Raw genomic sequence first — 15,743 nt, 5'->3', positions numbered from 1 at the left:
AGGGTATCCTGCGGGCAGAGAGGCCCCTGGCATGTCCAGGCCCGCTCCTGAGGCCAGACAGCCCCTCTGAGCGCTGGGCTGGAGGAGGAGGCGGCCCCGACGCAGGGGCCCCAGCCAGGCCGGCAGCACTGTCCCCGTGGCCAAGAGCACAGCCGGCGCCGGGGATCACACGCACAGACATGGGCCACTTAGACCCTCTGGTCCCTTTGCGTCCGACCTCAGTCCCTTCCCAGACCACTGGCCACCAGTCTGATTTATGGTCCTCCCCGCTCAGCCCCTGGGCTGGGCCCCTCTCCTGGGCCACGTCCCGCAGCCCTGCCGCTGGCGGGTCGGGTCAGGGTCAGAAATGTTTCTCAGGGTCTGAGGATTCTTGGTTCACTTCCTGTTACTGGTTTCCCACCCGGTTCCCTGGTGGGCAGAGAACAGACTTCCCGGTCTCAGTTACGTCAGGTCTGCATAACTGCGCTGCGAGGCCAGGCTCCGGCCCGCTTCGGCCCGTCCCGGGCGGCACGTCCTGTGCACATCGGTCACATTCTGCTGACGTACCAGGTTCTCCCACGTCCGTGGCGATTTCTTGTCGCTGCGGAGAGCGGGGTGCCGGGGCCACAGGTGCAACCGTGAGTGTGGGTCTATACGTTTTCCCCGTGGCTCTCAGGGCGCGCCTTCGGTGCCCGGCGCCTCCCCCCGCGCCCGTCCTCTGCAGCCCCGCAGGACACCGGCGCCGGGCACGTGTGGTCCCCATGAGGAACCTGCTGTCGTCAGCCTGCTCGTCCGCAGAGGCGACGCGTTTCTCTCTTGCTGCGTCCACGTTGGTTTCTTTAACTGTATTTCTCTTGTTGACATTATGACAGACGTCCCTATGTGTCCCCTTCGCTCACCTCACCCAGCAGCCCCGTCCGTCAGCACCCTGCTGTGCGTGTCCACGGGTCACACGCGTTTGTCCTCTCGCCGGTCTTTCCCCCTCCTTCCTCCCGTCCCCCCGCCTCCCTCCCCTCTGACAGCCGTCGGTCTGTCATGTGTCCGTGACTCTGCTTCTATTTTGTTCGTCAGGTTATTTTGTTCATTACGTCCCACGTACAAGTGGGGCCACGTGGTGTCTCTCTTGAGTGCTCAGGGTTGGACTCCGATGTGCCCCGGGGGGTTTTCTGTGGGTCTGCCCTGTTGGGGTTCAGCGGAGTCTCTTGGGACGCGGTGGAGATTATTCCTCAGGGCACCGCCGCCCTCTCCCCTGCTTTCCCGGGTCTCCGGGGCGTGCGCGCTGCGCTCTCCAGCCACCCCGCAGGTCGCTAAGGCCGCTCACTCTTCTCAGTCCGTCTCCTGTCCGTCGTCGGGCTGGACGGCCCCCGCTGGCCCTGGTTCCTAGTTCGCGTCTGCTTTAGCGAGAGCGCCTGCTCTGAGGGCCTCGGGTCCGAGGAGGCGGCGCTGTCCGGCCCGGCCCTGTCCCCTCGGCGCCCAGGCAGCCTTCCAGGACGTCGGCCGTTTGCTTTATGGGTCACCGAGGGGAAAACATGTTAAAAACCTCCAAACCGTGCCTCGGTTCTCTCTTAAGTCTTGTCGGTTTTCGCCTTGTGTATTTTGATGCTTTCTTATCGGGTGCATGTATGTTCAACATTATTCAGCTTCCTTCATGAACTGGCACCTCCTTGTGATACAATGTCCCTTCTGATCTCGGGTGACCCTTCTCGTCCTGAAGTCTGCTTCGTCTGACACTGGGACACCTGCTCCAGCGGCGCAGTGACGCTGCCCCCCCCCCGCCCCACGCATTTCCTACCTTCCACTCTGACCCTTCAGGTCACTTCATGCTCACAGTGTGTCTCCCGTGAGCAGCAGAGAATCCCATTGTTCTCTTTTTGGGTCCAATCTGAACACCTCTGTCCTTAATTAGAGTGTGTAGTCCACTTACATTTAATACAATTTTATATAATTGCAGTTCTATCTGCCAGTCTATTATCTGTTTCCTTTGTGTAGATAACATGTTTTTCCCTGACTGCCTCCAAGATTTTCTTTTATACTTCCTTTTTATTCTTTTTATTGATTGATTTTGAGAGGGAAAGAGAGAGAGAGACAGAGATCTTTGCTGCCCCACTTATTTTCTTAAAAATTTTGTTTATTTACTTTCAGAGAGAGGGAAAGGGAGAGAGACTGGGGACCTGGCCCGTAACCCAGGCCTGTGCCCTGATTGGGAATCAAACCGGCGACCTCTAGGTTCATAGGCCAGCACTCAGTCCACGGAGCACACCAGCCATGGTTGCTGTCCCACTCATTTAAGCATTTGTTAGTTGACTCTTGTATGTGCCCTGGCCAGGTATCGAACCCACAACCTTGGAGTACTGGGACAGTGCTCCAACCATCATGCCTAGGGCTATAGTGTTGTCTTTAGCAGTTTGAGTTTGTGTATAGGTATAAGTTTCCTTGTATTTATTCTGCTTGAACTTTGTTTCTGGGAATTAAGAGTTGATGTTTTGACTTCCGGCCAAGATGGAGACCTAGACAGACATGCTGCATCTCCCTCCACAACTAAGAAGGAACACAACTACCTCAGAACTAGAGACAACTAGAAGTTCCAGAAAATCGAGCTGCATGGAAGTCCAACAAACAAAGATATAGAGAAGAAATAAATATTCATCCAGACGGGTAGGAGGGGCGGAGCCAGGGCGGAGAGGACGCGGTGTGGTGGTGGCAGCAGCGGCAGCGGCAGGCCAGCGGAAAACACAGCCACACATTTTAAAAGGTCAGAGGGACACCTGAGGAACATTCCCAGCACGAGATCAGATAGCACAGCTCCCGGTCCCAGCTCCAGGGAAAATCAAGCCTCATTGCTTCTGACTGTGCAGACTGGTGGGGGTTGGGGCAGAGGAAGAAACTGCCGGTCTCTGCAGAGTTTGCTTGTTTAAAGGGCCCCCACGGCCCTAGAACATCCGCAGACCCACCCGCTCTGGGAATGACAGCCAGGACAACAGCTAGAGAGGTGCCAGTCCTATATGGAAGTGGGAGAGGTGCCTGTATAAGGGGTGAATGCTGAGCGGGTGGCATTGTTTCCTCTCAGACCTCTCCCACACACACAGCGCCACAACGAGGTGAAACAGATTGCCTGTACTGACAAACCCCTAAGGCTCCACCCCTTATAAAGTAACAGGTGAGACAGCTCTGCCTAAGACACAGAGGCAAACAAACACAGGAGCCTGTCAGGATGAGGAGACAGAGAAGTATGGCCCAAAATGGGGAACGGATCAAGATTCCAGTGGGAGAACTAAGTGACGAGGAGATAGCCAACCTAACAGACGAGGAGACAAGCAACCTAACAGGTGCAGAGTTCAAGACACTGGTGATAAAGATGCTCACAGGCTTGACAGACATGCTTAAGTATGACAGACGCATACGGGAAGAAGTGAAGGCTATGCTAAGTGAAACAAAGAAAAATCCACACAAAACCAATGGTGAAGGGAAGGAAACTGGGGTTTGAATCAATGATTTGGAACATAAGGAAGAAAAAAGCAGTCACCCAGTACAGAATGAGAAAAACAAGAATTGAAAAAAATGAGGAAAGGCTTAGGAACCTCTGGGACAACTTTAAATGTGCCAACATCCAAATCATAGGCATGCCAGAAGGAGAAGAGGAAGAGCAAGAAATTGAAAACTTATGTGAGAAAATAATGAAGGAAAACTTCTCAAATTTGGAGAAGGAAATAGACATACAAGTTCAGGAAGCACAGAGAGTCCCAAACAAGCTAGACCCAAAGAGGACCACACCAAGACACATCATCATTAAAATGCCAAAGGTGAAAGATAAAGAGTGAATCTTAAAAGCAGCAAGAGAAAAGCAGAGAGGTACCTACAAAAGGGTATCTATAAGACTGTCAGCTGATTTCTCAGAGGACACTTTGCAGGCAGGAAGGGACTGGCAGGCAATATTCAAGGTGATGAAAGGCAAGGACCTACAACCAGAATTACTCTATCCAGCAAAGCTATCAGTTAGAACGGAAGGGCAGATGAAGTGCTTCCCAGACAAGGTGAAGCTAAAGGAACTCATCATCACCAAGTTGTTATTATATGAGATGTCAAAGGGACTTACTTAAGAAAAAGATCAAAATTATGAACATTCAAATGACAACAAACTCACAACTGTCAACAACTGAATCTAAAAAATAAAAACAAAATCCAACAAAACAAACCAGAACAGGAACAGAATCATAGGTATGGGGATCATTTGGAGGGTTATCAGCTGGGAGGGGAAGGGGGAGAAATGGGGAAATGGCTCAGGGACTAAGAAGCATGATCGGTTGGTACAAAACAGACAGGGGGAAGTTAAGAATAACATAGGAAAGGGTGAAGCCAAAGAACTTATATGCACGACCCATGGACATGAACTAAGGGGGGTGGGATTGCTGGAGGGAAGAGGGGTACTGGGTGGAGGGGAGCAAAGGGGATAAAATTGGGACAGCTGTAACAGCATAACCAATAAAATATACTTTTAAAAAAAGAGTTGATGTTTTTAGTCAAATTTGAAAATGGTGGCCCTTTTTTTTCTTCAAATATTTTCTCTACCCCCTCTGTTCTTCTCCTCAGACACTTGGCATTTGATACTGTCTCACAGGTCACTGAAGCTTTTGGAAACAACTATTTCTCATCGGTCTGGGCGAACATCATTCGTATGGGCCTGTCTTCGAGCTCAGTGACCCTCCCGCGCGGCACCCGGCTCTCTGGCCACGGCCGCTCTATTTCAGACGTTGTTTTGTTCAAGTTTTCTGTTCACCTCTTTTCAGACTTCCCACAGCTTCCTAGGGTTTCCCCACTGCTTTTCCGTGACATCCATTCCCGCTGTGAGTTATTTAACATGTTTTTCATGACTCCTTCGCACCGTTTATGTACTAACTCCTACATGCATGGTCCGTGGGGCAGGTCTGTTGACTGTTCGTCCTCTTGATTGCCGGTCATGTGGTCACTGACTTACCATACATGATACATGATACACAGCAAAGACTTAGATTCTGTCATCTCCCTGGCAGGTAGTTAAATTATCGGTGGGTCAACTTGACCCAGTTTTAGGCCTTGTTATCTGGGTCTCTCAGTTCCGAAGATGTGTAGCCAGGATGCTCCGTGCAGGTGCACCCAGAATGCAGTGCAGGTGCACCCGGTACACAGCACAGGTGTGCCCGGTACTCAACGCCACTGAGCATTCCCATCAGGTGTGGGCACACCTGGGCATGGAAAGCGTGGAGGGTGTGGAGCGTGTGGAGAGGATGGGGGCTGGCGACAAGCTGCTGGGTGGGCTGGGACGCAGACGGGAAATGAATGACAGGCGGCGAGGAGAGGCGCACGGGGGTCCCTGCAGGCCCAGAACGTCTGAATTTCATGGGTTGGACGCCAGGCCACCCCGGGCCAGGAGGCTGGAGGACGGCAGCCAGACAGCAACCCGGTTCCCACTGGAGGTTCTCAGAGGCTAGTCGGGGGACAGGCCACCACAGGGCTGTAACTGAAGGTAGGTGTGCCAGAGTGGGTCCCCCAGGGCCCTCGGGGAGAGGTCAGCCCCAGCTGGCTTCCTGGAGGAGGGTCAGTGAAGGAGAAAGGAGGTCTCTGAGGGAACTTGGCCCCGCTCAGGCCGAGGCTTTGGAGTCTCACTGAAGGACGACCCCCGTCCCGGGCCAGGACTGTGGCCTCAGCTGTCCCTCCTCTGGCCCCTTAGCAGGCTCCTGGGGGCCCAGGGACATGGGGCGCAGCCCTGACAGCCTGTGTACCCCGGTCCAGGTACCCCGCCTGCAGGTGTGGTTGTCTAGACTGCAGGCGGCTCAGCCCACCCGCATTTTGTCCCATGTGCCCCCCAGCAGACGCCAAGGCTGAAGACAAAGAGGTGTTTGCTTTCCTCTCCCAGCGGCTCTGCCTGGCCCTGCACCGGCCTCGGGGCCCCAGGCCCAGCGCCCCTGGGCGCAAACGCACAGCAGGCAGTTTGGGGCTCGGCTGAGGGCCCCCCGGGAGCTGGGCCTCAGGAGCTCATTGCCCCACCTGTGGACACAGCCTCAAGCGGAGGGGGCTCCCCTGCCCGTGGGGGGCAAACAGGGCTCCGCGGAAGGGGCACCGGCTGGGGCTGAGCCGGGGTGGTCAGGCTGTCCTGGGGTGGAGACTGGGAGCGGGGAGGCTCTGGGCCCTGGGGGCGGGTGGAAGGACACCTGGGCAGAGACCCACTTGGCCCCAGCCCCCAAGCTCCCGCTGCTCCCAGCTCTCACTGCCTCCGTCCCCACCCCAGTTCCCCACCCCCAGCCCTGGCCCCGTCACCCTTCTCCATGGTCCCCAACAGCAGAAACACTGTCCTCCTCCCCCCGCCCATGACCTGCAGGCCAGCGAGGAACCCTGGCCCAGCCTTCCCAACCCCCGCCAGGGCCTTGGGTGGGAACTGGCTGTGAGGCCCTTTGTGGCCCGGGAACGCCTGCCCCGCCTGGGACAACATCCTGTCCTCGATAAAGCCGATTTCACGCTGGAGGGCACACAGCGCTAATCTGCTTTCTCCAGGGCAGCCAGGCCACGCCCGAGGGGAGCCCCTGCCGCGCAGATAGAGGAGGGGTGGGGGCCTCCCCCCTCCTCTCCACACCTGCAGGGGTCGAAGGGTGGCCATGCCCACCTGCAGGACAGCTGGGCAAGAAGTGGCCTCTGTCCATGGTAGTGGGCAAGCTCTGCCCCGTCCAGGGGAGAGCCCGTCTGTAGGAGGGAAGGTTCTGGAAGCCCTAATGCCCCTGCGGGACAGCCGAACAACATCCACGCACTCCAGGCTCGCAACCGCTCCGTCTCTCCCAATCGGGCAGCTCCAGCAGGAGCTGAGTGACTCCGGTCCTTGGTCCCCAGCCCCATATTTGGGAGCGTGGGGGCAGGTGTGGGGCTAGGCACCAGCTGGTGTGAGTTCCGGGACCCGTGGGAGAGCAATGAGCCCCTTGCCTGCCGGCCGGGGGAGCTGGGCTGCAGGGGAGGGCATGGGACCGGGCCGCGGACAGCGCAGGTTGGACAGCAGCGCACACCAGCCCCCGTGCGTGGACAGAGGGCGCTGACAGCGTGGCTGCGGGCAGGCCTGTGTGACGGGCACGGTGGGTGCCACCCGGGCCGCCGGCCCCGAGGCCCGACCCAGCCTTGGCAGCCCTTCACACACCCAGGCTCCAGCAGCCAAGGGGTGCAGCAGCCCAGGTGTCCATCAGCAGACAAACGGGTCAACACAACTCGGTCTGTCCACGCAGTGAAATGCCCCCCAGCCTCAACATGGAGGGCGGGCTGCCACCGGCCACGGGACGGCCTCGGGGACGTGGTGCGGAGGGAAATGAGACGGTCACAGAGAGACAGGTCCTGAGTGGTCCCTCCCACTCAGGAGGTCCCTGGAGGGTCAGATTCAGAGAGAGGAGAGGAGACAGCTGTGCCAGGCTGCCAGCCGCGGGCTGGCAAGCGCACTTGATGGAGGACAGGCACGGGGAGGCCCCCAAGCCTCTGATGTGGGGGTAGATACGCAGGTGCTGTTTCCCCTGCATGGAATTTGAGAACATGCCTACAGGTGACAAAGGTCGTGTGCCTTCCCCCCAGGCTAACCCGGGAGGTTCTGGGCTCCCCCGGGAGCCTGAGTCACGGGCCATGAGGCCTGGGGCGGCAAAGTCCCTTCTACCCACAGAAAAGGAAGGTGTCCTCTCCCGACCCTCCTCCCTGGGAAAACAAAGGCCCGGAGTATCCGTGCTCTTAACCATGGGAGCATGACCTGGAGAGAGGTCAGGCTTTGGGTGACGAGGGAGTGTGACTCAGAACCACGACCCAGCCCCAGGCCACGTGCTCGTGCCCCCGCCCCCAGGGGCTGGGGGTCCCAGCCAGGTCAGGGGTCACCAGACACCTCCTCAGGAAGACCCTCTGGCCCCTCCCGGTAATCCAGGCCCCTCAGGCCTCAGCGTCCAGTTCCGAGCGGTGGCCAGGCCCCCAGGACAGCGGGGTGCTGCTCGGACACCACCTCTGGGTGCTGGGTGGCCCCAGGCAGTGCGTTCATCATATTTTAAGGCCACCTCTGGGCCCCACCAGTGAGCAATGCTGGCCAAGGCACAGAAGGGCACAGCGACGGTTCCCTGCGGGCTGGGGCTGTGGCCGCCCTGAAGCCATCCTGAGTCCCACCGCTTCTGAAGGCCCTGGGACCCGGTGCCCAGCCGGCTGTCCCATGGGGACATCCCATGTGACACCTTCCCTGACGCCCCACGGACGCGTTTGAGAGGAAGGTGCTCGGGCGTGTAAGAGAGTGACCAGCAGGTGGGGACCACACCGGCAGAGAACAGGACCCCGGGGCCAGCCCGACGGGAGTGGGGGCCTGCGGGGTGGCCCCGGCCTGGCCTCCTCTCTCTCCGGTGCTCAAAGCAGAACTCGCCCGTGAGGCAAGAGGGCAACATCGGCCACCCTGCAGGCCTCAGGCCGCCTCTGCTGGGTCCCCTGTGACCAGGCCACGTCTATCGTCCCCAAGGACAGGGCGCGCGTTGGTGAGACCGGGAGGCAGGGGCCTGGTGGCCATGTGGGCGGCGAGGGGAAAGCTTGGTGTGCGTGGCCACTCTGCGCGGAGCCCCAGCTCAGCCTAGAACCCGGGGTTGTGCTGTGGGAACCCACGGAGGTCTTGGGTGGGGGTCCCAGCAGTCCTGAGCCAGCCAGGCTGGCTGACACAGGGAGGACCTCTGGAAGGCGTGGCCCCCTGTCTGCACCCCTCCCCACCCTGCAGCCACGTGGGGCAGTGTGGAGGGGCTGACCCCCATAACCCAGCCCTTCCTGGCCAGCCAGGGGGCCAAGGCACCCCAGAATGGGGCTCCCGTCACCAGCTAGGGAGGGCACACAGTTTCCAATTCCTGCCCAACTGTGCAAGGGCAGAGCAGGGTCATGTGATGGACGGATGGCCATGTCAATGGGAGGCCCACCCAGTGGGCATGGCGGCTCAGTGACCAGAACACCGGAAGCTCAAGACACGGATGCGGAAGGCTCATCAAGCCCCCAACGGCTGTCCCCTCTGCCCGCGGAGACCCTGGCTCCTAGCCCCAGCACGGACTCAGGTATCAGCGTTAACGCCGTGGACGGTGATTCCGTGGGCCGGACCCCCTCGTCTGTCTTCTGTGACCCCTGAGGCTGCCACGCAAGGACCCAGCTAAAGTGACCGCCGGTGTCCCCAGCAGGCGCTGCACCCCCGCCCCACCCTGGGGAGGAGCGGAGCTGCAGGGTTGCTCAGAAAGATTCAGAATCCAGGAGGGGACCCCAGACTCTATCCCTGAGCATTCTGCCCTCGGCAGGGAACCCAAGCAACTCCCGAGACTGGCTTCCCTGTGGGATCCCCAAGACCCCGAGGCCTGTCCCCTTCCACAGCCCTGTGGTCCTCCTGTGAGTCACCATGTGGGCGGGCCTGGGCAAGGCTGCAGGGTCCCTGGCCCAGGGGGTGGCCTCAGACCCAGCCAAGCTGACCTCTGTCCCCTTCCTCTTCGAAGGGACCCTGAGGGAGGAGGTGCTGGTGTGGCCTGGGAGCACGCTGGAGGACCGTCCCCTCTCGCAGCCCCACAGCCTGGTCCCCGAATTCCCCAGTGGGTGGAGGCCACACAGATGCTTGTTTGCACACAGGGCAGGCCCCTGTTAGTTCTGAGATTTATAGGGTTTTAATTATGCCCTATCTAATGACGCAGTTGCTGGTTAACAGCCGGGGGAGGGAGGAGAGACAGAGAGACAGACACAGAGAGACAGGGAGACAGAAACAGAGAGACAGACACACAGAGACACACAGACACACAGAGACACACAGACAGAGGCAGAGAGACGGGGCTGCTGAGAGACCTGAGGCTGACTCTCAGGGTGGGGGGTCAGAGGGTGAGGGCCGTGGCTGCCGCTGGGCAGGGGGACAGTCACAGGACACAGAAGACAGAGGCAGGAGGAGGGCCTTGCAGCCTCTCTGGTCTCCACCCACATTAGGCTCGAACTGGAGATCAGAGGTCAGTGGTAAGAGGTTGGCATCAGGGTGCAGACACACATGCGTGACTGGGCTGGAGGGTCACACCTGGAGGCCCCTTCCGCTGCGGCTCAGGGGAGGGTCTGACCAGGAGGGCACTGGCCAAGGGGGGCCTGAGGGCCTGGGCCCCCCGCTCCTTCCTCCACAGGAGCCGTGGGGGCGTCCCCAGCAGGCAGGGGCGGAGGCGCCCCGTGTCTGTCACTGACAGAAAAACAGGCACACGGAACGTGGTCCACCCGCATGGCAGAATGTCACTCGGCCTTAAAAAGGAGGACACGGTGCTGAGTGAGTGGCCAGACACGCAAGGACACGCCTGTGACTCCACCCACAAGGGGTCCCGGGGGTCAGAGTCAGGGACAGAGAGCAGGTGCTGGAGCCTGGGGCCCGGGGGGCGGGTGTGTGAGTGTTTCCTGGGGACAGAGTGTCATTTGGGAAAGACGGGACTTTCTGGAGATGACGGAGGTGACGGTCACACAGCAGTGGGAACGTGCCTGATGCCATTGAGCTGTGCCCCTAAAATGGCTACAGTGGAGAATTTATGTTAGGTGGGGTTTTTTTCTGTAATTTAAAATTTTCTAAAACTTTCAACGGAGAGGAAAACTATTAAAACGACAATGGAGACAGTTTCCCCAAAGTAACAGACAAAGGCCTCAGAAGGAGGGGACTCGGGGAGTTCTGTGAGCGCTCCGGCCAGAGCAGCCGGCCCACGGGGCAGGCGGTGCCCCCAGCAGAGCGGGTGGGGGGCTCCTGGGCGGGCTGGCAGCCACGGGCACCGCGGAGAGCTGTGTGCCCGGTGGGGCCAGCGATTGCACGCCTGCCTCTCACCCAAGAGAAACGACGCTCACGCCACCGAGCGCAGGTGCGTGGATGCTCATGGCAAGTCTATTTACGATGTCCGGGAGCTGGCACACTGGTGGCCTTGGACGGCTGTCACAAAGTGCCGTGACCGGGGGTACTTAATGGAAGTTCCGTGTCCCCCAGTTCTGGAGGACAAAGTCCACAGTCCGGGTGTCAGGAGGCCGGGTCCTTCTGAGGCCGCCAGGGAGCCCTCAGTCTGCTGAGGATCTGTGGGCTTCCTCAGCCCCAGGAGGCGTCACCTCCACATGCCGCCCTCTGGGTGTCTGTCTGTCCCCAAACCTACCTGTCACGTGGGACCTGGGCCCACCCAAGAGCCTCGTTCTAACTTGGCCGCCTCTGTGAATACCCTGGCTGCACATATGGCCACCTTCTGAGGTACTGGGATCTGGACTCCGACACGGGAAAGCAGGGGACACACTGGGAGGCACCAGATCCTCCGTGATAGTAGGCCGAGCAAACCATCGTGGTCAAGGACCCGGTGCTCTCTGCTCCATGACAAACAGGTGGATTTCTGAGGCTCACAACACACCCCTCAGACAGAGGGCTCCACTCATGGCTCTGCTGACATGAACCTAACAGGGAAAGGAACCCGTGGGGACAGGTCCAGAAGGAACCGTCTGGTGCAGGGGGCACACTGGGTCCTGACCCGGGTGTCTACCTGGCGTGCACCTGTGTGGACACTCTGTGGCCAAAGGCAGTTACGCCACAATTATGTGGGGGGCGGGGGGGCACCTGAGTCCCAGGGAAACATGGGGACAACCTCAGGCTTCTCCACCCACTATTCACAGGACCCCCAAGTGCTGGAAGAAAGACCTGGAATTTTATCTTACACCCAGGCAAACTGTCACTCAGACATGAAGACAAAAGCCCGTCCTCCAGCCGTTGAGGACACAGAGGGCTTGCCGGGAGCCCGTGATGATGACACATTCAGAGAGGCCTCTGGTGCCAGAAACAGGTCCCGAGAGGCTACCAACCTCTGGCAGGAAGGGTGCACAGCACCCAGGGAAGTTCGCCATTGACCTAAAAAGTTCAGGCCACGTGAATGAGGCAGGCACACGGGCACCTGGAGTTAGGCGCCCAGACTCACGGACCTGGGGTAGGCGGGAGAGCCCGGTGGGCAGGGCGTCCGCTCGGGGCACATCGCCCATGTGGCTGCACTCAACTGCCCTCAGGGCCCCGCCCACCACTGCCAGCCCCAACTGTGGCCCTCGTGCATCAGCAGGCTCCCGACAGGCTCCCCAGGAGGCCACCTTGGGGGACACGATGGAAGGGACGGCAGCCCCCACCCCACCCGCAGCTGGCCGGGTGGTGGGATGGGCACCCTCACTCTGCCGGCGAGGCTTAGCCTGCTTATCAATAAGCCGTGCCAGTGCTCCACCAGTGGGAGTGGGGACAGGAGGGCAACTTCCACGGCCTGGAGTGAGGCCCATCTCCCAAAGGCTCGGAGGCGCCTGCGGCCTGGCCGGGTGCCGCTGTTTGGGGTCTGGTTTTATCTGGGCACTGACTTCACAGACAAGAGGCCGCTGGGAACGCCGGCGTCCTGGTTCAGGGTGCACCCGCACCCCAGGGCCCTGTCTGGATGTCCTTCATGGAGAGGGTCTTGGAGGCCGAACTGAGCTGGGGACTGAGCAGGGGACTGGGCTGGGGACGGAGCTGGGACCCTGAGCTGCGGACACTCGGCCCGCATGGCCGGGCTGCCCTGCACGTTCCCAGCGTGGGTCCAGACCCCGAAGGTGGGTGGCTCTGCAGACCACAGTGGGGCAGCGTGGGCAGTGCAGGGGACAGGCACCGGGGCCCGGGCTGCAGGAAGGGCCACACCCAGACTTCCCCAGGGAGGCGTCTAGCCGGAACTCGGGGGTCACAGAGGAACATGGGGTTCCCTGAAGACCTGCTGCCAAACCCATTTGTGCCCCCCAACCTGTGCAGAAAACAGGAGGACGGCCGGACCGCTCGCTGACCCTGGACACGCTGACCGGCAGTTAGCGCCCTTTCCTGGCTCTCGGGACGGCCCCGTAACGAACAGCCCAAGATAAGAGCATGGTGGTGGCCCCGGGCCACCGGGAGGGGCCCTGCTTGCCGGCCAGCACTGCCCTGCAATCGCTCTGGGGCCTGGTTACACAAGCCTGCTGTCAGGCCAGGAGATTGGCATGAAAAATGGCCCAACGGTCCCTGATAGAGCGGGGAGGGTGGCCCGGCGGAGAGGGCCCACAGCCGTTTCTCTTGGCCACTTGGCCGCGTGGCAACCGGGAGACCATGTGAGGCAGGCAGTTTGGGTTCCGAGGGCAGTGGGCTTCCCAAGCTGGGAGAATGGGAAAGCAGAGCACGGGAAGCGAGTGGGTGCTGCGGGGGGCAGCCCCTGCCTTGTCCCCAGGCCCCACCCCTCACCCTGGGCCAGCATCCCCCACGGGCCCCCAGGGTGATGGTCGTCCCCCTCAACCTCTGTCACTTGTGGGTATCATCCTAAACTGGGTGGCAAAAACCACAGACGCTCCCTGTCCCGTCCTGGAGGCTGGAGGCTGAGACCCGGGAGTCCCAGGGCCGGCTCCTCCGGAGGCCTCGCTCCTGGGCGTGCAGACAGCCGCCCTCTCCCTGAGTCCCCACATGGTCCCCTTGTGTGTGTGTGTGTGTCTCCATCTCTTCTTGCAAGGTCCCCAGGCACCTTGGATGAGCACCCACCCCTGTGGCAGTCTGCACCTTGCCCGGAGCGTGGGGGAGGGGAGGGTTCAGGGCCAGCCAGCTCAGCGACCTGCCTGCCCAGGCCCTGGCCCGCCCTGAGGCCGCGCTGGTGCGGGACGCTGAGGTCTCTGGACTCCGATCCTGCTCAGCCACATGCCTGGAAACTGCCCTCTTGGCTGACCTGTATCGCTACTTTGTTGCGAGTCTTTTTTACATTTTTTTCAGGTGTCATCAGTCAGAGGGATCCGCCTGGGCTTTCGCCGTGGCTGTATTTAGCGACATGGGGAAGACGTCCTCCCCGACCCCGAGGCCACGGTTATTGTGCCTTTACTTTCCCCCGAACGTTACAAGGTTTGCTTTTCGCATCTAGCACCTCACTTTCCCTTGGGCTTTGAGGCGGAGACCCAGCTTCAATGCGTCCACAGAGAGAAGCAGCCGCAGCGGCGCTCCCTGCCGGTCCCCTCCCCCGGGCGTCGCAGCCACTGTCCTGGCCTGGGGGGCTGTTCCGTCTGCGCCAGGCCACGCTCCCCCGCGGGGGTCCGAGGTTCTGGGGTCCTCCTCACCCTGCGCCTTCCCGCGCACTCCCCCTGCTGGTGCCCCGCAGCATTGCAACCGGCCCCAGAGCCAGGTGACAACCGTTGGCTCTGAGGGCGCAGACTCAGGGCAGGGACAGGTGGTGATCTTTGCGGCGGCAGGTGCTCCCCGCCGCAGCCTGGAGCGAGAGGACTGCCAGGCGGTAATGAGCACACAGCGTGAGTGAGACAGAAGCCTTTGCCGTTGTAAGCCACCAAGACGCGGGGACCCAGCGGAGCCATCCTGCCTGGCACATAGTGACATTTCTGTTGCTGACCCACCCTGGAATGCCTGGGAGTAGCCACCTGTTCCCACCTGAGGCCCAAGCCTAATTTTAGAAAAGATGGCTTCTAGGCGGGAGGCCACGGACCACGCTTGTGGGTGCGTGGGCTTCCTCCTGTGACCCCAGAGTCGGAGGGCGCCCCACCCCCGGCGGCAGCTCCGACGCACGCAGTGCACATGGCCGGCACAGGCGGCAGAGGCGAGCTGGTCCCGTCTCAGAGCCGGCTGAGCCTTGCGGTCAGGGTCTGCGCCCGGGCGGTGGGAGGCAGGAGGGGCCCGGCCCCACCCGGACACTGGCACCGGCAGCCGAGGACCGTGCGCCCGCCGCAGCCTCGCGCCCGGCCCTGGAGGCACTGCGCCTTCCCCAGGGGCCAAGTCTGTTCACAAGGGGCGCACGGCCCACCTTCCACCGCGCGGCCCAAAGGCTCGGAGGCGCCTGCGGCCTGGCCGGGTGCCGCTGTTTGGGGTCTGGTTTTATCTGGGCACTGACTTCACAGACAAGAGGCCGCTGGGAACGCCAGTGTCCTGGTTCAGGGTGCACCCACACCCCAGGGCCCTGTCTGAACGTCCTTCTCAGGGAGGGTCTTGGAGGCCGAACTGAGCTGGGGACTGAGCAGGGGACTGGGCTGGGGACGGAGCTGGGACCCTGAACTGCGGTCACTCGGCCCGCATGGCCGGGCTGCCCTGCATGTTCCCAGCGTGGGTCCAGACCCCGAAGGTGGATGGCTCTGCAGACCACAGTGGGGCAGCGTGGGCAGTGCAGGGGACAGGCACCGGGGCCCGGGCTGCAGCAGGGGCCACACCCAGACTTCCCCGGGGAGGCATCTAGCCGGAACTCGGGGCCCACGGAGGGACATGGGGTTTCCTGAAGACCTGCTGCCAAACCCATTTGTGCCCCTCAACCTGTGCAGGAAACAGGAGGACGGCCGGACCACTCGGTGACCCTGGACACGCTGACCGGCAGTTAGCGCCCTTTCCTGGCTCTCGGGACGGCCCCTTAACGAACAGCCCGAGATAAGAGCGTGGTGGTGGCCCCGGGCCACCAGGAGGGGCCCTGCTCGCAGCCAGCGCTGCCCCACAATCGCTCTGGGGTCTGGTTACACAAGCCTGCTGTCAGGCCAGGAGATTGGCGTGAAAAATGGCCCAACGGTCCCTGATAGAGCGGGGAGGGCGGCCCGGCAGTGAGGGCCCACGGCCGTTTCTCTCAGCCACCCGGCCGCGTGGCAGCCGGGAGACCACGTGAGGCAGGCAGCTCGGGTTCCGAGGGCGGTGGGCTTATATATTCTGACTAGAAACCCCTTTTCAGTTACATATTTTGCATAATTTTCTTTCAGACTGCAGCTTGTCATTTTGGTAACTGTCTTTCAAAGAGCAGAAG

This window comes from Furipterus horrens, unplaced genomic scaffold, assembly GCF_987537825.1.
Source record: "Furipterus horrens unplaced genomic scaffold, mFurHor1.1.pri manual_scaffold_2, whole genome shotgun sequence".
Lineage (NCBI taxonomy): Eukaryota > Metazoa > Chordata > Mammalia > Chiroptera > Furipteridae > Furipterus > Furipterus horrens.
This window is presented reverse-complemented; position numbering follows the sequence as displayed.